Source organism: Simochromis diagramma, unplaced genomic scaffold (genome assembly GCF_900408965.1).
Source record: "Simochromis diagramma unplaced genomic scaffold, fSimDia1.1 OVJJ01000107.1, whole genome shotgun sequence".
Taxonomy (NCBI): Eukaryota; Metazoa; Chordata; class Actinopteri; order Cichliformes; family Cichlidae; genus Simochromis; species Simochromis diagramma.
In genome coordinates, this window is record NW_024387209.1 from 5,149,081 (window position 1) to 5,171,544 (window position 22,464).

At 42.0% G+C, this 22,464-nt stretch overlaps 1 non-coding gene across 1 annotated transcript; it reads right to left on the minus strand.

Annotated features, from left to right (window-relative positions):
* Window positions 1-1,147: 1,147 nt before the first annotated feature.
* trnar-ccu lies at window positions 1,148-1,220 on the minus strand. Its single transcript has one exon. It is a non-coding gene; the product is annotated as a tRNA-Arg (tRNA).
* Between the last annotated feature and the right edge of the window lie 21,244 nt (window positions 1,221-22,464).

Below are 22,464 nucleotides of genomic sequence, written 5' to 3' on the forward strand. Positions count from 1 at the left end.
GCGCCTAAATTAAGTAGTAATGGAGAACCAGGTCTCCCTACCAGTGTTGCCCTGGCAACGAGCGCTCACAACACCGCCTCTAGTAGTTTTGCTACTTTATCTGCAAAATGCACAATTGAGCTTTAAACCAGCTCTCTGTCTGCAGGAGGCAGGCAGGGCAGAGGATAAAGGATGGGAGGGGAGACGGTGATTGGGAGTGGGGGGGGCGAACAGCTGCGTGCTAGGAGGTTCCTCTGCATCTTGTGATATTGCCGGCCGTCAAATATTTATTCCACAAACTGTCTAATGCGGCGTGATGCGCTCACCGTGTGCGGATGAGGGCCAGATTTCAAAGACCCCCTCAAAGGATGACGTGTGTTCGGCGAGCTTTGATTGCGCGGCTCCCCCTCCAGTCGCAGCGCGACGTGACAGAGAGGAGAGAGGCTTCACTTTGTAAACAGCCTGTAGTCACAGGGCCTTGTTGACTAATGTGACAAAAGCTGTGTGAATTGTAGGCACGCAGTGGATTTTCATCAGGAAGCGCAGATTTTAGGAAATGGGATTAAAGTCGAGCGAAGGTGCAATCACACCTGCAGACTTCAGTGTCGGCAGAGAAAGTTTACTTTGTTGCATTCTTGCAGTCGGCTCGTTTAGGCTCACACTTCTCAATTTACAGGTGAACAAGGACTTGTAAAACTCACGTGAAGTATTTGACATAGAATTAGACATTCTTGTCTCTCGAGGTCAGACATGGTTTTGGCAGCAAAAGAAGTTGAATAAATTATTTGCTGACACAGTTGAGCTTTTCTGGTGTTTAGCTAAAAGATGCCTGCAGTAACTTCCACTCGATAAAAACTAGTGCGATTATGGTGGAATACCTTATCTTATACTGGGCCTCAGTGTTTCCCCTTATGGTTTCTTCTGTTTGCAAAAAGCCAGTTTAGCTTTTCTCCCCTTAAGTGAACTTTATTCTGATTGGATGCCCCTCACAAATAGTTTTGAAAAGCAAGTGGGTGGGGCTTCTCTGCCACAGTTAGTCCTACAGAGATACCCTCACACATTATACAGCCTCTAAAGCCAACTGTCTAAAAGGACTAGCAGAGGATGGCTTCGATCCATAAACTTCTGGGTTACGGGCCAGTTATGCTGCGCCACTCTGCTGAAAAATCACCCCAGGTGGGATTTGAACCCACAATCCCTGGCTTAGGAGGCCAGTGCCTTATCCATTAGGCCACTGGGGCTAGACATGCCCTTTAAACACGCTGTGATTGTTCAGTGTACAGCTGGTATAATGTGAATAGCAGATGAATGGAGAGCTCAGAGAACAGCACAGGAGCTGTGCTCTCAGCTCCACTTTGTTTGAGCGTCATTTCTGTTCCTGTGGAGACTCACAAGGACCAGGGAGAAACTAAGATTTTTATAATTAAATATTAAGAAGTTTAACTTGGTACTAGCAAGGTATACTAAAGTGCATGGTGAGTGCACACATGACAGAAAACTAGAAAAAGCTTAATAAGTCCACTTTAAATTTAGCATATAAACAACTGAGTGAGACATCACTCCCATCCTGAAACACCTCCCTCTCTTCACCCATGTCTCAAACACCACACATGATCTGCGTAGCTGCACTAGTTTGGACAAGACAATTTTATAAAGTTTTTCACAGTTAACCTGACCCACAAAAACTGTCTTTAAAGTGGATTTCCACTCAACCATGTACAGTCCCTCAGTTTAAGTTCACGGGAAGCTAAATCAAACCCTGTGTACTGGTAGAGTGAGCCACATGGAGTTAATGGAGAGAATATGACCTTACATCTGCCGCGTGAGCAAATACATAACAGGTGTGTTCTGTATTATTTACCTGCCAGTCAGTTCTGAACCAAGGATGCACAATACAAGACCGGTTGAGTTGAAAATCAGATTTAAGTGAAGATAACTGTGCCACCTTGTCGCCCTCGGGGGCCTCAATCCTGCAGATGTCAGTGTAGGTTCACATCTGCATACAAATGCACAAACTTTTTTTTTTTCCTCCCCTTTTACATTTCTCACACAACAGCTGTGTGCATTTAAAGATGACCAGGTGCCACAGGTTTTTAATTTAGATGGACACAGACACACACCATCAAACAGAAACACGGGCCAGAGTGGGCAGGACGCACAGGTGCTGTGCAAACTTCTGACTGTAGCTGTGCCAAGAGGATGTCCCAAACACAGAGAGAACAAGCGTATGGCCCACACATGCTGAATAGTGTCTTTCACTAAAACAGCCTCTCTGCAGAAGACAAAATATTTCAGAAGGGAATCCATGTGTTTTTACTCACGTGGAAACCATTTTTCTTTGTTGGTAATTTGTACTATTAAAAAAGAAGAGGGGGTGGTGGGGGGGGGGGGGGGGTAGTATTGCATCTGAAAAAATGACTGGACACATTTGGAGCAGCTGGGCGGGTTGTGTACTGTGCAAAGGTAAAGTGTTTGAATGAATGGGTCTGAGTGACTGTGCTGTTGCTAGACTGCATTTTTGAAAAGCAGTGATTTTTTAAAGCAGCCATAATTTATTTACTGGGCTCCAAACTGGCCCCAAGCTGTCCTTTGTTGTAATGTTAGCTCGCCTGCTATCCTGGACAAACAGCTGCCTATCTAACATGACAAAGCAATGCTTACTATGAATACATTTATCATCAAAACTCCCGGGTGGTTATAATTTCGCTTGTAGTTTAAGTACTTTAACAGCTACAAACTAGCCACTGAGGCAGCCCAGCTAATCGATAAATAGCTGACATTAGCTCAGTTATACAATCCTGTGCAAAACTAAGCTTACCCCATCATTCATTAGCTTGTAGAACTGCCTTTAATGACAACACTTTGTAGTGTCCCTTTTCTATATGACTTTATCAGTCTCTCAAATTGTTGCGGGGGAATATTGTCCCACTCTTTGTTTAGTCATTTCATTGCGGTTTACAGGCATTTATTTATGCACAACTTTCTTAAGGTCCCACCAAGCATTTCAGTCAGGTTGAGGTCTGGACTTTGATTGGACCATTGCAACATCTTAATTTTTTTCTTTTTCAGTCATTCTGTTGTAGATTTGCGGCTGTGCTTGGAATCATTATCCTGCTTCATGAATCAGTTTCAGCCAATCTTTAGCGACTGGACAGACGTCCTCACATTTGACTGTAGAATACTTTTGTATACAGAGGAGTTCATGGTTGACTCAATGACTGCAAGGTGTCCAGGTCCTGCATCTGCAAAATAAGCTCAAATCAGCACCCCTCCACCACCGTGCTGACAGCTGGTGTGAGGTGTTTGTGCTGATATGCTGAGTTTGATTTTGTGCATGATGATCAAACATCTCAACTTTGGTCTCATCTCTCTGCACATTGTTACAGAAGTGTTGTAGTTTGTTTAGATGCAATTTTGCTAACCAGAGGACTTCTTGCTGACGTGCTCTTTTTAAATAGGAGAGGTGTTTTCTTTGCAACCCTTCCAAACCGTTCATACTCCAGTCCCTTTCTAATTTTAGTGTCATGGACTTGAACATTTAACATACTAAATGAGGCCTGTAGAGTCTGACATGTAGCTCCTCAGTCTTTTAAATTAAGTCTGACCTTGGGTTGAATTTGCTCAGACGTTCAGGATTGCAGTATTGTATTAACACAAACCTGAACACTCCAGACCAGCAAACTGACAAAACTTCTGCTTTTGCAGAGGTGCTCAACCTCACTGATGATCAGTTAATCAGGTGCATTTGATAAGTCCGGCTACTACTTACCCTCTGAACTCCTATGAAAATAGTAAAGATGTATTTACAGTCATGACTGTAGCTGGTAAAATATTTAACTGCTAGTTGGTTAGTTTGTCAAATTACTTAACCAACCCATTCTGAAAGAAAGCCAGCAACAGTAAAAACATTTAAAAGTAAATGCCTATAACTGCTTTCTACTGCAGTAGCTAAAAGTCATGTAAAAAATGAGAGTTAGCTAGTGATGTGCGGATCGATACTGAAATATCGATTCCTCCGATACCAGTCATTTATGTTCTAGAATCGATTCTCATATTAAAATATCGATATTTTAGTAATTTAGGGTAAATTTGTAGTTTATCATTAACAGGAACACAGTGAAAAGAAACTATATCATTCAGATTGTCTACATTGGAAGGAACTACTTGCTCTTGCGCCTTTCATATTCATATGCGAAATATGGCTGTATAAATGTGTCGCAGCCCCTTGGCATGCGCACTCACAACAATGGCTGAGCGTAAATGGAGTCAAGTGTGGACGTATTTTACCTCCACAAACAGCTGATACATGTGGCAAGAAAGTGAGGTGTTGTGGCAACACCACTAACCTCGTCAAACACCTCAGAGTAAATCATATCACAGAGTATGACGTCTCTCGCGGAGTCCTTTAGTTCTGCAGGCAGGCAGCATGTTCAAATAGTGCATAACTTCAGTTTTTTTTATTTCTATATGATGAATTCTGCATTATTAAGTGATAAGAACAAGTAGTCTGATATCCTGTAATCATTATGATGCTACCATTTGAGATAAAATAAATAAAATAAGTTTTTGTACAAAGTATCGGTATCGGATCAGTATCGTCGATACCACCCTGAATTTTACTTGGTATCGGATCGGAAAGGAAATCAGTGGTATCGCACATCACTAGAGTTAGCTAAATTTTGTTGTTAGCCTTGTAACTTCTTAGCTCAGATAAAAAAGTCAAAGATTTTAAAAAAAATCTATGCCCTATGTTTTAGAGTACATGTAGGCATACAATTACTTTACCTTACTTGTTATCATGATTACAGCTAATAAAACTTTTATAGCTAATCTATCTCCACTTGAAAGGCAACTAACAGTCATGATAGTTACCACCACTGATTAAATGCAAGCAAGAAAAGATTTGTAAAAAATATCCACATATTTACTTCCATGAGACGTCAACAACTCGGCAACTTGTGAACCAAAATCTTCTTCAACTTTCTGAGTGTTTCTCCAGCTAGGGTGGGCATACGTGTGACTTCTGTGTAGGACAGAATCGGGTATGTGTCATCACCGTTTTCGGACGGTGCTAGCTCACATACTGTGACAGGATGCCGGCTGTCTTTAGTAACAGGTCTCTCGATGCTGAACCTTTTGTTAAATTGGGCAAGAAATGTTAAGATGTTTTGCAAAGACTCCCTATTTCCCTCAGAATCATATATCACAGTCTAGCAGGACAAATATAGACGAATTTGCGCTCATCAGTTAACAGGTAAGTTGACCGATGGGACAAACTTGCACTAAGAAATTATCACACCTTGTATTAGCGCTGCAGAGGTGTGAAGGAACAGACTGCTGTCCACAGTGCGGCTGGTAAGGCTCAAGGCGGCATTAAAGGCATCATGAGATATCTAATGCTTCATCACCAGTGTTGTGACATCTCTGTGATGTTTCAGACATATAAATATACACCACTCGCTATTTTGGTGCTCGCTCATCTGGCTGAGTGAGAAAGGAAGGTAAAAAAACAAGACGGAAGGAGGGTACGGTGGTGCAGCAAGTGAAGGGCTGCAGGAGGAAGAGGAGTCGAGCCAAGCCGAGCTGTTTTGGTATCCCAAGCTCAGGACGCCAGCCAGGAAAGCCGGCCAAGGTGTGCTGTTGTCGTGTACCGGCACAGTGATCATGAGTGGGGGAGGTGATGGCATGCTGGAGTGAACATCACACCGCTTCATCGCCGTGGCAGCAGCCTACCACATGGGCTCATGCCAAGACACTTGGCCAGCAATCCCACAATCCTTTGGTGCATGTCACTGATGAAGGAAAAGGCCTCCAGTCTATAGCAAGAGCTTTTGGATTTGGATCAATTCAGGGTGGAATATTACACCTTTAGGCTTTGAAATAGCCAATGGTGCACGATTTGTTTTGATAAAACTTCAAATAAATCTGATTTATCATCTTAGATTTGTGCTCAGCTCTACTTAGATCACATGTTGAATATTTTCTGAGAATATGTCTCACCGCCAGCCATCAGTTGCTCTTTCTGAATTAATTTAATCATAAGTATCACAACTATAAGTACACGAAATTTTTTACAAGGTTAAATTATTCTTAAATCAGGTTAAAGCTGCAGTTTTTGAGAAAATAAAATTCTTTATGCTTAATGTTTATTTACCTGTCTCTCTCTCTCTCTCAATCTCCCTTTCAAAGTGTACCTCTCTACATCTCAGGTGGAGTTATGGGCTGTCGTTCCTTGCTGGCCTGCCTGAGGGCGGACTGCTCCACGTTAACTCATCGTGCTCAGGATATTTAAAGGCTGCATTTTGCTTCTATTCTCTGCTGGATGTCATCATCAGCATAGTGGTAATCACGGCCTCCTTGAAACCTGCTAGGTCTTTTGCTTGTCATCCCGTGACTCTGTTTCTCCATTTGTTCCCCAACTGCAAGTCCAACACTTCTTTGAGACACCAGTTCTCCAGGATCCCAGTTCCCTCGAGGAGTTTTACAGACACTACCATCCTGAGGTTCTCACCTGATTGCTGTGCTTACAAAGGAAAGCACCTGAAATCCACTGCTGCAGTCCTAGCTATTTAATAACTAGACCTGCCTCTCAATAGCCCACCCGGTTCTTTGTCCAAGAAACAAACCAGGTCTCAGAATTAAGTCATACTGACCTCAGTTACTCAGTTATATATCTCTCTTCTAGCAGAGCTCCTGGGCGAGTTCATGTTGTGCGACCGCTTCCCCTGCGACACTTACCATTTCTCAGGCAATGAACTCTCTGAATTTATTTTGTCACAGCTGTTTCATCACTCATTTACAAAGAAGGTCCTTTGGATGTGGTGCTTATCTGTGATTATCTTGTTAGTGAGACTATTATGTCACTTCCAACTTTTCATTTGGTGATTTGAAGGGTTCCAGTTGCAAAGGGGAATATTTAGCCCTAAACCACAATTTCTTCCAAAACTTAACCAAAGGTACAAATGGGAGCAAATAACAGTCTAATGGCTAACAAACCTGTGAGGTCTCCCACTACCAATGCCTAACACAGGTTTTATAGCTCTTGAAAACTGTGAAAACTGGACCATTGTCCCTTGCAGACATTTTTGCTGTATGTGCATTTAAGTTTAAGGTTTTTTTGGTATAACACGCTCTTTGACTGACTTCACTTAGCGGCATTCACCAAACTTTAGCAACCACTCGCCAGCCAGTCAGAAAATACACAACCAGAAGTTGCCAGGAGATCACGGGTCAGTGTGACTGACACATTAACAGATAGATCAATTCAAGAGAGATTTCAGGTATTCCTTGCATGTTAGGTTACTCCTCAAGATCAAAGAACTGCCTTAAAAAAATAACTTGTTGACTCTCATTTGATCTGTCACTCAAACCTTCCAAAAAGTTCAATTTTTGTCTCATCAGTGCACTGAATATTTTCTTGGGGATCATCAAGTCACCAGTGGTTTTCTCCTTTGACTCTCCCATGGATGCCATTTTTGCCCAGTCTCTGTCTTATTGTTGAATTTTAATTGAGGCACGTGAGGTCTGCAGTTCTTTAGATGTTGTTCTGGGTTCTTTTCTGACCTGGATGAGTCGTCGCTGGAGCACTTTCGGTAGGCTGGTCGCTCCTGGGAAGGTTCACCACTACTCCAGGTTTTCTGCATTTGTATATAATGGCTCTCACTGTGGTTCAGTGGAGTCTCAAAGCCTTGAAACTGGTTCTGTAACCCTTTCCAGACTCATAGCTGTTAATGACTTTGGCATTTATCAACCTTGGAGGTTTGTAGTTGTTCACCTAAACAACTTGTCAACTGGTCACGAAATACACAACGAGAGGTTACCAAGTGCATGCAGGTTGCTTCACGAGATCAACAAATTGTCTTAAAGACAAAAAAAGGCTAAAATAACAACATGAGGGATTAATTGTTAGTATACGCAATTTACAAATGAGAGTCAACATGTCGTTCTGAGCTCTCACCTCATGCGGAGGAGGTGCAGAAAGGCTAGAAAAACAGCAAGAAGGAGGTGTGTGCAAGACCGACAGAATGTGTCGGTTCCTCTATCTTCTTCCTGCCTCGGCGGTTTTGACGTGGTGAGGAGTGTGAATCGCGCACATCTCAAGCTAACGTGCGCACAGTCGGACGCGCACGCTCGGAGACAGCGGTCAGGGTGTGAAGCATGAATCACACGTGAAAGCGCAATGACATACATGCAAACCCACACATAGAATCACACATGTAAACATTTATATGTGCCAATGCAGCAGGTTACCTAAAACTTACAATGAAGGAAACTAACTAGAACTATGTTAACAGACTAAAACAACACAGTCTGGAGAAGATAAAAAACAGTCACTTCCTGTTGTTGCTTTAACAAAGCTTACACAGATTTAATTTCGTTGTTTTTCAAAACTTCTTTCTTCCAAAATAAAAAAACAAAAAAAATTCCACTGAGACTTTTCATTTCTTCCGAATTCCAGTGATGTACAATATTTCTGACACTGCTGTTGGTACCAAACGGCCCGTAATCAACTTTTAAAAGATCGAGTGCGGGGACAAAAAGCACGAAGGTGGCAACAGGAGCAAAATGAGGAAAGGAAGGAAAAAATGTAGTTTATGAAGTTAAGGAAATATAATTGCAAGGTGCTGAGGGAAGCAGCATAGAGGAAGTGCAGCAGTATGGAGTACTAGTCCCTGACACACATACTCACCACCTGGGGAGTGTGGATACGGTGCTCTCCTCTTTGGCCAGAGGCTGGTAAATAATGGATGTGTTGGTGGAAGCGCAGGCAGTTTGAAATGTAAATGTGACGGATGGAGAGTAGTGTGTGTATGTGCACGGACAGCTTATGGGTGTGTGTGTGTGTGTGTGTGTGTGTGTGTGATGCTGTCACTTGAGGCTGGGACTGGTTATGTGTCTCGCATGGTGATGGACCGTCCTCCCTGAATAGAAGAAGAAGGAGTGGAGGAGCAGGGCAAAGATGTGCAACTGTTCACGAGAGGAAAGAGGAGCGAGGATGTGAGGAAAGAAGAGAAGGCTCTCAGGTTACCTCCAAGTAAAAGGAGTAATGGTAAATGGCCTGTATTTGCCTAGCGCTTTACTTAGTCCCTAAGGACCCCAAAGCACTTTACAATACATCCACCCATTCACACACCGGTGATGGCAAGCTACATTGTAGCCACAGCTGACAGAGGCGAGGCTGCCGGACACTGGCGCCACCGGGCCCTCTGACCACCACCAGTAGGCAACGGGTGAAGTGTCTTGTCCAAGAACACAATGACCACGACTGTCCGAGCCGGGCCTCAAACCGGCAACCTTCTGATTACAAGATGAACTGCCAACTCTTGAGCCACGATGCCCCCCAATGCCAGTTAGTACAGCTCAGTAGGTACAGTCTGGTTTTTCTGGACAGGTGTATGTTTGATAAATGTGTTGCAAGTGAAATAATCACTGGTTTAAAACCTGAACTTGGAATTAGCAGCTCAGTCAGACTGGACCACCCGACAGGGCAACTTGGGGGCGCAGGGGCTAAGCTACTGGACAGGCCCCCAATTAAACACCTTAATAGACTAAAGTACACAAATGGCAAGAGTTCCATTATATTTAGGTCCTGATTTTATTTTGTTGACCAAAGCTTATGCTGTATGTATTCTCTTTATGAAGTGATTCTTAACTCTGTAAATATTTATTAAGTTGTTTTACACTCCACTGATTAAAATAGGGACCTTTCCTGGGCACTGACGTCCCACATCTTTGCCCGTGGATGAGTCTTCGATGTACTCTTGGAGTAATTTTGGTTCTCACTTCTTTCTCAGTTATTTCTTTAAATAGCGGCATGAAGTGTTGCTTTCTGAGATCTTTTACCCTACTTCACTCATCAGACAGGCTCTATTTAAGCGATTTATTGATTCAGCAGGACCTGGGTGTGGTTACGGAAACTGAACTTTCCAAAAAGTGATAGTTAATCGCAGTTAATTTGTGATTCACAAGAGGGGCAATCACTTTTTCACAGAGGGCCAGGTACTTTTGGATAACTTTTTTTCCCTTAATAAATAAAATCATCATTTAAAAACGGTATTTACTCAAGGTTATCTTTGCCTAATGTTAAATTAGTGTGATTACCTGAAAGATGTACATGAGACAAATATTCAAAAAACAATAACTAAGAAATCAGAGCTACAAATGCTTTTTCACAGCACTGCATCTTAAACTTAACAGACCACAGTATGAAGTCACCAAGTATTCATTACATGATCTCAAATGCCTGAAATAGATATGAGCAATATTTCAACATCATCTTGACATTAGTGCCGTGTTCTTGCACCACTTTGCTATCTGTGAGACATGTTAACAAGTCAGCTTTCCGGAGTAAAGAAACCCGTCTGTGCCACATGCAGATGTTCGCTTCTGCTGGTCTCTCTGGTGTCGCTGAACTACTGTGGCACCACATATTGCACCCTGAGAGTTATTAGTCCCTGAAGAACAGTTCATCTCCCAATGAGAGTGGCTCGTGTAGAAAAAAAACTCCATCTTTGGTCTAATGCAATGGTGGAGGTCAGTGCTAGCATATGGCTCAGAGCGGGCGGGCGAGGGTAAGAGTGCGGTGAGGAGTGTGAGCTGCCAGCTGGCCTAAACATGATGGCACGAATGAAGGAGAGACGAGTGACGTGCGGAAGGTAAAAGTAAAGTAAGAAGGGTGGAAAACAGAAGGGAATAGAGGAGAAGGAAGTAAGTGAGGTAGGAAGAAACTGAAGGAGGGGACGGAGGGATGACAAAAGGAGGAAGTGATGGATGGAGAGAGGTGGGAAGGTGAAAAACACAGAGGGAAACAAACGTGGAGAAACTGGCATCTGTTGCCCTCCCAACCCCCGCCATCTCCACTGTCACCACCAGCTCCCATTGGTGCATTGTGCATATATGTGTGTGTGTGTGTGTGTGTGTGTGTGTGTGTGTGTGTGTGTGTGTAGATAAGACAGAGAAAAGGGCCCAGATGGTCTGAGGGGAGAGTGACAAGTGGCTGTCACGAGATTCAGACAGCCTGGCCCTGTGCTGCCCTGCTGGCACACACGCCTCCATCTATTTGTAAGACCTCCACCTCCTGCGGGGCACCTGATCGCCCCGTGCTACATCTGTTTGCGGCCGTATCTTTGGGAGCCCTGCAGGACACAAGAACAGATATTTCAGCTGCGGTCACAGCATTAAACAAGTGTTAATGTTGATTTTCTCCCTTTTTTTCTTCTTTTTACTTAATTCATCACAAACTTACCAAAACTGGGACAAAAATCCACAGAGGTTCACAAGTGTTTTGACATTTGAGTGATTATGTGCTATGATTTAACTCATCTGTGATGTATGTGCGGTCCAAGCCAGATTAAAAGAGGAAAAGGGGGAAGCTGTCCTGCCTTACAGACTGTCACACTTTGTTTTCTGATTGTTGGGGACGCTATCTTTCAAACTTTTCTTTTTCAAAACTCAACAAACTAACCGCAAAACTTCACACCAAACCTGTAACACATTATGCAGCTCTTTTGAAAGCTAACAGTGCATGCAATCTCCTTTTAAAGTTTAAAAAAAAAAAGAGAAGAGACAATGGCTTTGCTTCAGTAAAGTACATTCGAGTGAGCACACAAAGCGCCAGCTATGCACTGGTGGTGTAAATGGAAAACACTTGTGCCGTTTCGCTTTTTTGTGTGCAGGGCACAGCAGTTTGTAAATAAAAAAAATAAGAACATTGGCATGCATGACAGACTGTCAATACAAACAAGCTGAAAAAAAAATAATTTTTAACACTTCACAGACAAAAGCGCAGAAGAAGAAAAGTCAAACATTTGTGCAAGAGAAAAAGAATGACTTGTGCAAAGTTCATTATCCGTGAACTTGGAGATATTTACCAGTTTTCCCTTTCACACATATAGCACACAGCTGGAAAAAGCAATGGGTGTACTCCGGGGACCTTTATGTGATGTTTATGATGGTTGGTGTCCAATCAGACTGTGTTTGATGGTTGTGTTCTCGTGTGTATGTGTGTTCAGTCAGGTATGTTGTATTTTTTATAATTATATAAAAAGGTGTTTATAAAAATTCCAAAACTAGGTCTAAAACAGAGAACGCCCATTCATGCATTGACCACAACTTTTACCGGACTGAATTTACAGTTACCGGACACTTTATTAGGTACAACTTCCTGGTACCAGGATAGCCCACCATTTGCTTTTAGAGCTGTTTTCCGTCTGTGTTGAGGCTCGGTGTATTCAGCCCCAGTGGCCTAGTTAACAAGGCACTGGCCTCTTGAGCCAGGGATTGTGGGTTTGAATCCCACCTGGGCTGACTTTCAGCAGAGTGGCGCAGCATAAGTGTGTCGATGGATCAAAACCATCATCTGCTAGGACTTTTAGATAGTTATTGAACCCTGCTTCCAATCTTCATAGCGACCTCGTGACTGTGGAGGCCATTTGAGTACAGAGAACTTATTGTCATGTTCAAGAAACCAGTTTGAGATGATCTGAGCTTTGGTGTGTTATCCTGCTGGAAACATTTATCAGAAGATGGTACACTGTGGTCAGCAATAATGCTCAGTTGGTACTAAAGAAGACCAGGCAACATTTTTTAAATCTTCTTTTGTCTAACTTTAGTGAGCCTGTGTGAATTGTAGGTCCACTTTCCTGCTCTTATCTGACAAAAGGGGTACCTGGTGTGGTCTTCTGAATTAAAGTCTGACATGCTGTCCTTTCAGAGATGCTCTTCCGCTTCTTCTTCTCATACTTTGGTTGTAACAAGTGATTATTTGAATTACTGCTGCAGTCTGGCTATTCTCCTCTGACCTCTGACATCTACAGACCAAATAATCAGACCAACAACCATACCACATTTAAAGTCCCTTAATACAACTTTCTTCCCCATACTGATGCACAGATTGAACTTCGGCAGGCTGTCTCCACCATGTCTACATTCCTAAATATACTGAGTTGCTGTCATGTGATTGACTGAACAAAGTCGGGGCTGTATCAAGACATGAGGACTAAACCCCAATTCAACCAGACCCAGAACTGATCCTGAATTAAAACAGGACTGCAACAGTTCAAATTCAGGACTACTCAGGACTTAACCAAGACAGAACCAGAATCAGAACTAGATGATAGTAGCACTAAAAATCATCATAGACCTGCACTACACTTATTTTTTATTTCTACCAAAGAACAGATTCAGAAAAGTTTATATAATTATTTAGCCTTGTTGTGCAAACAAGCCTGCATAACTTAATAAATATATAACTTGAAAAATAACAAACCTAAAAAGAAACACTAGGTACGAGATACATGAGTACCTATGATACGGTGATACTTTTGGTAAACAACCATTTGACTAACATGTGTGTCTCACCTGCTCTTGTTCATCTCTGTTCTGTCCTCATTCTCCATCTCCCTCTCTGTTCCTCTTTGTGCTGACAATCATCAAATATACAGTTGAAACCAGATATTTACACACTCTTCAGATCAAAACACTTTTTTGATTGTAACATCAAATCAGACTAAATGTTTATTTTTTTAGATTGATAAATATAAAAAACATATTTGTTAACTTTAAGAGTAAAGAGAGAAACTATCTGTGTTTCTTAATTGCAAATGGCACCAAATTGTATTCAAAATTGAGCCACACTTATGGAGCTCCACAATTCTTTTCCTGGTGTTTTGGTTGACATCTCTGGATTTCCCCATGTCACAGAAACAGGCTCTGTGTTTTGCCTTATATGCATCCACAGCTGTGCCACCAATTTACTCACATGGACTCTACTAACCTATCAGAAGCTTCTTCAGCTCAGAATGGAATCGTCTGGAGTTTTCTTATTAATTAACAATAAACTTAGTGTATATGTACTCCTACATTTGATGAAAGTGATAAAAATAGACAGCTCTGTCTCTCTTTATTCTGACATTTAACTAATTCAAAAGATATTTCAATATTTATCTAAAACAAAACAAGTTTACTCTAAATTGATGTTGTACAGTAAAAAAAATGTTCTTGTGTTTTCCATAAAGTTTATGTAAATATCTGGTTTAAACTGTGAATATACTGCTGTGTATTGAAGTTCCTCTTGTTTTGCATAGAAATATACTGAACAACATACAAAGCATAATATATAAAATAACATCTACTAGAGTTTTTTCTTTGAAAGAAGCCCCTTGTGTCCATTCTTGTATATCAGTGCATTACTGAAACCGATTTATTTAGCCGTGGAGGGTAACAACTGAAAATATGAAATAAACACACATGTAAGCTAAGACTCTCTAAAGAAACAGCATTGTTGTTGTTTGGCTTTTCATTTCGCCATTTGTTGATTCACTTGAAGAGCGAGTAATGTAATATGGGTCAAGTGATCAGTTTGATATCAATCTTTCGTGATGCACCGTCATATTTACATTATTTGTACAGTACGAATGATTTGCTTTGGTACCTGGTCGAACTTCAGTTCTCCTCTGTCTGCCTGGCCCCGTTTCTCCAACAGCGCACTCGCAGGCAGCAGCTGCCCCGCCCCGCTTAGTGCCTGAGCTCGGATCATACCAATATTAGGGGGGATTTACGCACAGTTGTAAATTCCCACAGTGTGCACTATGTGCTTCGAATATTGTGTGTAGTTTTTTGCTTTATACAGTTGTCAGTCAGGCATCTAACTATGAAAAAATTACACTCCAAAAGACCCCGGCTTCTGAAAAAACAACCCGGGCTTAAGCCCAGTGAGCCACCCCCCCACTCCGCCACTGATTTGCATTAACACACAGTTAGACAAGTATAACTAATATTGTGATTGGTGAGTTTATTCAGCATCCACACGCACTGGTAAAAAACGAGTGGAAACACCCAAATGGGACCTAAACCATTGAGTGAGATCTGTTTTTTATGGTCTCTGACTGGTTTCTTGTAAATGTCTCAGTTTGCAGAAATACACCGATGCATGATGCCTATCATAAATATTTACGTTTTTTGCACTGAAAATTGTTAAGAAATCTCTTGATTGCCTGGAAAGCGATGAAATATCACACAATACCTGTCTTTGTTCATTTCGTATCACATAGGGCTAACTGATTGTGTTGAAGATGAAGATGGTTCCATGATGGAACCTGATTGAAGCTAGCTTCGAGGACGTTGACTGTACTCTTCTTCTTACAATACAGACACAAATATGAACACATTTCCTGTGATTATTACACGCAAACAGTTAAATCTGCTGTCAGATTTTTGTGTCATATTCTTTGTCCGTCTTTGTCCCACTTTTCTAAAATCCTCTCCAGTGTTTTAACACTACATGTGTGCTGACCGACTGGCCGTCAGGGCCGACAGAGGAATTGTGACAAGCAGTCACAGTGTGTATTATCTGTCATTTCTGAGCCATGGGACTCAGTTTAATGGATAAAGCCTGCGGAAAACTCACACCGCCAGCCTCTTTATATCTTTATGGGTCATTCACTCGTCTTCCCAAACACCCCCTAATACACTTTATCTCTCACACTCTGTCTTTTTCCCATTGTGTTGCAGACACACACACACACACACACACACACACACACACACACACACTCCTGATCTTAACACGGTTGCCCTTGATTTCTGTGATCCTGCGATATTTTTTTTTCCTTTTCTCCCAAGGAACTTCCTGCCGATCCTTTTTCCAAATGAGGGGAAATGAAGGATGGGACTTTGGGGCCTCCAGGCCGCGACCCTCGTAGTCCCACAGCCAGGCTCCCTGGGATCTGTATGCGCCTCAGGACTCCTCTCGGACACCAGGGGGTCTCCCTCATCGGGAGCGGTGGTACGCGAGTGTGAGCAAAAGTGAAAAAAAAGAGCAAAAGAAGGCAAATTGACGAGAGAAATTGGGTGTGAAGAGAGAGGGGGGTAAGGACGCCTGTGCGGAAGTGTGTGTGAGAACGGCAAAAGGCAGACAAACTGTGTTAGTGAGAAAAAGAGCAAGTGTGTGTGTGAGGGACAGCTCGTCCTTCAGGCTCACCTCGGCCCCCCGGGGTCTGTCTTCTCAGCGCCGCCGCCGCCGTTTTACTGGCCCCGGCTGACGGCCGTGAAATGGCGACAAATTTACTGCTCTGGAGCTCATGGATCTGAAAGCAGAGAGGACGTCTCCTCTCTTTCACCCTCTCCTTTTCCCCTCTTTTTCTGGTATGTTCTCACCTCCTGCACACGTTCTTCCGTCCAGCTCTGTTTAACATGTGCTTCTCTAACTCCCGCTTTTTAACAAAAAGAACAACTTTTCATCCCTCCTGTGTTTCCTATCCCCTCTTCTTGCTTTCTACTTTGTATCTTTTTACCTTCTTTCCATTTCTGGTGATTTTGGTCTTCTCCCGTCATATTTTTTTCTGTCGGTTATATTCACCGTCATGTAAAATACAAACATTCTTACTCCCGAACACGAGAGCGATCACATATCATTTATAGCCCACTGCTTTTAATTATGGAGGACTGCAGCAGTCAGCGAGGTGAACCAGTAGCAAAATTTAGTCAAAACTGCGGCGTCATTCATCCAAGAAGAAAGAGTGTTATTTATGAGTTTCTGCAGCTCACACAAAGCCTCACAAACATGCACTTTAGTCATAGTTAGTTTTTTAGGCTCGCACTTAAAACAAACCATATGTTTTCTTACTGGTTGCTCATCTCTTTGTGCTGGTGAGTCAGCCAGCACCAGAGTTTCAAGTCACAGGAGTGCATCAGCTCTGAGTCACTTAAAGTTAAAAAAATGAATGGGTGCCAGGGAAAAGCTCAAAATAGCTCCTCAGTAGCAAAACTCAGATTCATAGTAAAGCACTGGACAGTTTTCTGTTTAAACTGGTTCTGACCAAGCAGCAACCTTTGGGATTAGAAAGAATTAAGTGAGCAGCAGAAACTGCAGTTCCTCCAGTGGCCACTTGAGGCCGTCCGCAAACGACCTGATTTAGACAATAAAATACAACAATGATAATTTAATTAAAACCTTTTCTGTATAAAAATGTCTTCAGCTGCTTTTTAAAAGAGTCTGCACAGCAAAAACACAGTGGAAGACCTTTGTGTTGCTGCTTGAAAAGCTCGATGCCAACAAATTTTTTAACAAGTACGTTTGACCTGAAGACCTGGGAGCTCAGGAAGAAAAGTGAGATTGCAGCAGGTCAGAGATATTTAAAGTGGAAACCAAAGACAAGCCAAATTAAAAGTCTTGTCCCAGTGTTCGGTACAGTCTGAAGGCAATTCAAAGCTGATTTGTTAAAATAAATAAAATGACCATTACAATAATCCAAATAATCATCTCAAGCTCAGCCTTTAACACCAGTAGTTTAATTTTAGAAATATTCTTTAGATGACAAAAATAGTTCTGAAACAGTTGTTTGGATTGACGCTCATGTTGGTCGTGCAGCAGTCTCCAACCCCTGTAGCATAAGTTAGCTAACCTTAGCTAATTTAGCACTCCATCTTCATGCCTAGTTTTCATCATATCTGCCTCCAAATAACAAAGACGCCCAAAAGGATGAAGTTAAAGTATAAAAACGTTAGTCCATGAACCAGTGATTTTGTTTCCATCTTTTATATACAGCATGTGGGTATTGTCTTAACATCAGTTTCGTTAAATTAAAAAGTATAAAAGGATTAGATTGATATCAACATGAAAATATAAAAGTTTAAATATGTCCAATGAAAGTGACTATAAATAGACTATTAAACAGATGGACACATAAACTTTAATATATAAAATGTTAACATATCCTGATAATTATTTACTGACATGTATGAGGTTGACAAAAGGCCACACTAAGCATGACAGATGATGTGTGCTTATGTGTACACATGTGCTTATGTGTGCCCCTGCTGCACCATTCACAGCCATGAGAGCCTTGCAGCTTTAGGGAATAGGAGGGGAACATAAAAAGGATTAGCAGTTTCAAATTAATACTTAGAGAATTGCTTATGCAGGAATGCATTCACAGAGAGACAAATGTTGCATCCCCAGACATGCATGCAGGCCTCAGCACAGGAAGCATACTCATGTGCACGGATGTACTGCATGTGCATGGATCCACACACACTATCAGTAATCACTTTTCAGCGAGCACCTGCAGACACACGCACACAGATGCAGTCGGTCCAAAACTGGTGTGATCTTGTTTGTCTTCAGATTAGTGATTATTTTATGGCATAAATCTACTTTTCTTGATTGTAAATTGTTCCTGAACTGTATGGCAGTACGTTTTTGACAACGTTGTCTCCATTACAGCACAATTGAGCAGACGTGCTAAACTACTACTTGCCAGGCTGCTCCTCATGTTTTGTGGCAGCTGGAAAGAAGGCAGCGTGTAGCTGTCAGATTTCTAAAACTTTAGAGAAGAGAAGAAAAAACATTAGTACCCTTAACCAGTGAGTAATTTTTTTAGTTTATCTTAAATTAAAAAAGGATACCGCACATGTAAATGTAAATAGAATAGTATACAAATACATTTTCCAACAAACTGATGTATTCTCATAAAAACGTATTATGAATATAAGCGTGGGGTTAAGGTTTGTGGAAGCATCCTTATTTATTCTCAAAATTGTCACAATTAGTTTAGTCAGCAGATTAGACGTTAGCATGATGCCAGCTAATGTTTGGCTTGAGTGTCCTAAAAATCCCACTTTCCCACTAAAAACAGTTGGATTACATTCTCACATCCTATGAGAGATTACGCTTAGTAACTCAACTTCCAAAAAAGTTAGATCTACTTCAAAGAATGTTTCATTAATGGCTAACAGCAGCGAACATAGGCTAACAGCAGCAAAAACAGCGGTCCTTGCTGACAGAAAAGTTCAGGATATCCTCAACAACTCGCCTCAGTGCCGTTTTCATTGGTGAGCTTCGTTGACTCGTCGACTTATATCATTCTTCTTTCACAAAGTTTAACAGCCTCCTTCAGCGTGAAGACACTTTACACCCAGCATTGACAGCTGAGGTTAACAGTGGCCTGACAGCCTTCCACAGGCAGGGAAAAACTCCAGATATCTTCATCCAGTCCTAGTATCAGTAGTACTAGTAGCAGCCTGCATTTTGTATTTGAAACATGTACTTGTGACAAATTTGAAAAAAAAAAAACAAAGAAAAAAAACAGAAAGGGAGTAGTTTTTTTTTTTCACAGAGCTTGACAAGCTCTACTCACTCCGGGTTTAGCCACTTTAACTGAAACTACTGGAAGCCAAGAGTTACAGCATTTGCTTTGCAGTTAGTATATGCTATGTATTCAGTTCAGCCATGGGTTTAGAAGCAAAATGTTCATTATTTTTTTATGCATTCAACAGGAATGTACACACAAACATCATCAAACTACAAAAACAGGGACATGTTCAAATGCTACAGGTGCTGTTTTTGTGGTCACTGTGCAAAGTCCTGGGACCTGCAGACTCAGGTACATTTTGATAAATAAGACATGCCACTTCATTCGGCTCTGCCTTCATGAACTTCAGAGTTTTTCTGGTTAAGTAGCACAGAGAATTTGGCTAAACAAGAGGATCGTTTACAGCCTGCACGACCTTACACAGGGAATACATTCTGATATTTGGACCAACAAAAATATAGCAAAAGACTCAGAGGCAAACAGTTGTCATAATTTTTCAGTGCGAGCGTCGCTGCTTAAAATAACTAGTAAAGTGAATCTGTGTGTGTGTGTGTGTGTGTGTGTGTGTGTGTGTGTGTGTGTGTGTGTGAGTACAGTCTCCAGCATGTCAGCCGTGAAAGGCCTCTGCTCGCCGTTTGAGCTCTCCTGAGTGAGAGAAGTGTGACAAACAGCTCAACAGGCTTTGGCACACCAGCTGTCCAGAGGGGACAGAAATTTCACACACAGACACACACTCAGGTCCATTCACCTCTAAGCATAGGGCCGAGTGCACATGCTTGAACGCATACACCCAGTTTCACAGCACACGCACACAGACACAATAAAAACGCACACACTGCTGCCAAGTGTGGCGCAGTAATCTTTAGTAATGCCATCGGTCCTGGGGGCAGAGCATCTAAAAGATGCCAACGGCCACACAACATCAGAGCCTCGGCGCCCTGCCTTCCCACAATCCCCCTCTCCACGGGCAGCCAATCCACTGTCGGACAGGAAAAAATGTACTTTTCTGGCGGCGCTTTCGCCCATTTGAGTGCTTAGGAGGATGGAATGACACGGAGAGCTGCGGGGAGGGAAAAGAATAACACAGAAAGCAGTTGGCTTGAATGTCGACGTGACCTGCTGCTTTCCGGTCGCCATGGTGATTTTGATCAACAACCATTAATAATGTGTAAAGCTGTTCATTAAGTCTGGGACTGCTCATTTCCAGCACTTCTTTTCAAAAAAAAAAAAAGAAAGAAAGAAAAATATCTGGTATGAGTGAGCACGAATCCAAGTAAGGATTTGGAAAGAAGCCTCAGCCCGAGCGAAATTTGGATGCGCATCTTTTCCTCGCAGGCTGTGAGAAGCTCTGACTTATTGCCATTCTAATCTTATAGTTGGATGAGAAGAAACATGTTTGTATGTGTTTAATTCCATAGACATTTGAACATTCAGTTCGTCTCAGCTGGTGTCATTTAAAGAGGAACAAATACAGTAGAAGAAGTGGTTATCTGAACAGTGAGAGGGGAATCTTGCTTATGAGACAGATCATTCTGAATTTAAGAGAGCATGTGCATCCGCATCCGGTGTCCAAAGCCATTTGAAATTGCACCACAGTGATTCTTCTTTCGAACACTTGTCGATAAAGGCTGTGTGTACGCATACACGCATACAAACTCTTTAAGCATTGCACTAAATCAAATTAAAGCTGCCACAGAAACACGTGGTCTTACAGTACTGTTTGCATTCAAATTAGCAGACACCTTTAACAAGGCTGGGTAGCGTTACTGTTAAAAACAGCTTCATTTTTTTATTCTTGTGTTGCAATCACATAAACACGCCTATTAATTTCCTGGCACGTGACAGTCTTGCATGCATACATGTGTCTTTTGATGCACTGACTACCTTTGAAATCCAAAGACGGACAAGCTTTTTAGGTTGTACTACCTGAACTTTGTTTGTACATAAAACCGTATACGTGAATGTGAGATTGCATTCACAGTATGTTGGGATAGACCTCTTTAATTTATGGTTTTTATCCTAATTGTGTTACTTTGTAACTGTGTGTTTTAAGAACTGTTGTGGCCATGAAATTGTTGTTACTGTGTTTAACTTTCTCCAGTTAGAGTTTGTATACTGCTAGCATCTCCGTAGCCACGTAGCCATCCACAGGCTTGATTTAGGCGTTTTCAATAGAGTTAGCCAAACTGAAAGCAAACTGCTGCTGATTTTCGACCTGAGAGCGTCCATGACATTGAAGCCTCATTGGTATTTATTGGGTAGCAAGTATTTCTTTAGTCTTTATAGAAATATTGGCATTTTCCATGGAAACTCTACTAACCTACTAATAACCAAAGCATTAACTAACATGTTTTGGGTGAGGCAGTGTTCACTAGTGATGCGCGAATCATGAACGAATCATTCAATACTCGAGAATCACTTTACTGACTCATGAATCATGATTCACAAGCCCAACTGACTCACTAACTCATCCCTGTTGCTGTTAGCAGCAATGTATCTAGCTTAAAATTAAAATTGTGGAGAAAAACACAACATCCAGTATCTTAACAAAAAAAATTCTGCTCTGAACTGGAAGAAAAAACCCTGAGTAGAAGCGCACATCAAGAAAATAGCTCCTCGTCTCATAGTAGCATCGCTCTGCTAACATGCTAACAGCACATTTGAGCTACTCACCCCCTCCCTTCCTGTGCTGAATCATAGCGCAAACTAATCACTCAGGACTCACTCATCCCCTCCCTTCCTGTGCTGAATCATAGAGCGAACGAATCACTGGCCCTTTCTCAATTCTAAGTACGCAAGTACTTACTCGCGTTCTCGGTGAGACCGGACTTGCCGAGACCGCACGGGAGTACGGACTTGCTGAGAACGCGAGCACGGACTCGCAATTTGTACAATTGGAACACCAGCGTACTTGATGATGCCACAGGTCCGGAGTTTTTACTGCCGTCCTCTCTTAATTTAACTGTGAGTAATATGTTATGAAGCTTAACTTTGAAAACAATGTGCCGGGAGTCCGCTGCTCTTGCCGGCTCTAATGATCTTCAACCTCGCTGTCTGCTATGGAGCTGGCGGGTCACAGACGTCTCCGAAAACGTCGGAGCGCGTTTGGAAATATATGATATCTTGATAAATCGAGCAGATATTTGAAGTTTACACAGCTACATTCTCGCTTGAAAATAACTTAAAAGTTTATTTTGTGACCCAGAAAGAGTAATATTTAAAAGTTTTTAGCCCCGCTCGTCCGCTATTGCCACGTTTGAGTTTTGGACGAAATACATTCTGGGATATTTAGCTGTACCAAGTCCACACAAGTCACCACCGATGCATGCTCGATAAAACAGGCGGAGCGAGAACACATCCGGGACTTTTTCGCGTTCTCGGCTTGATGCGTACT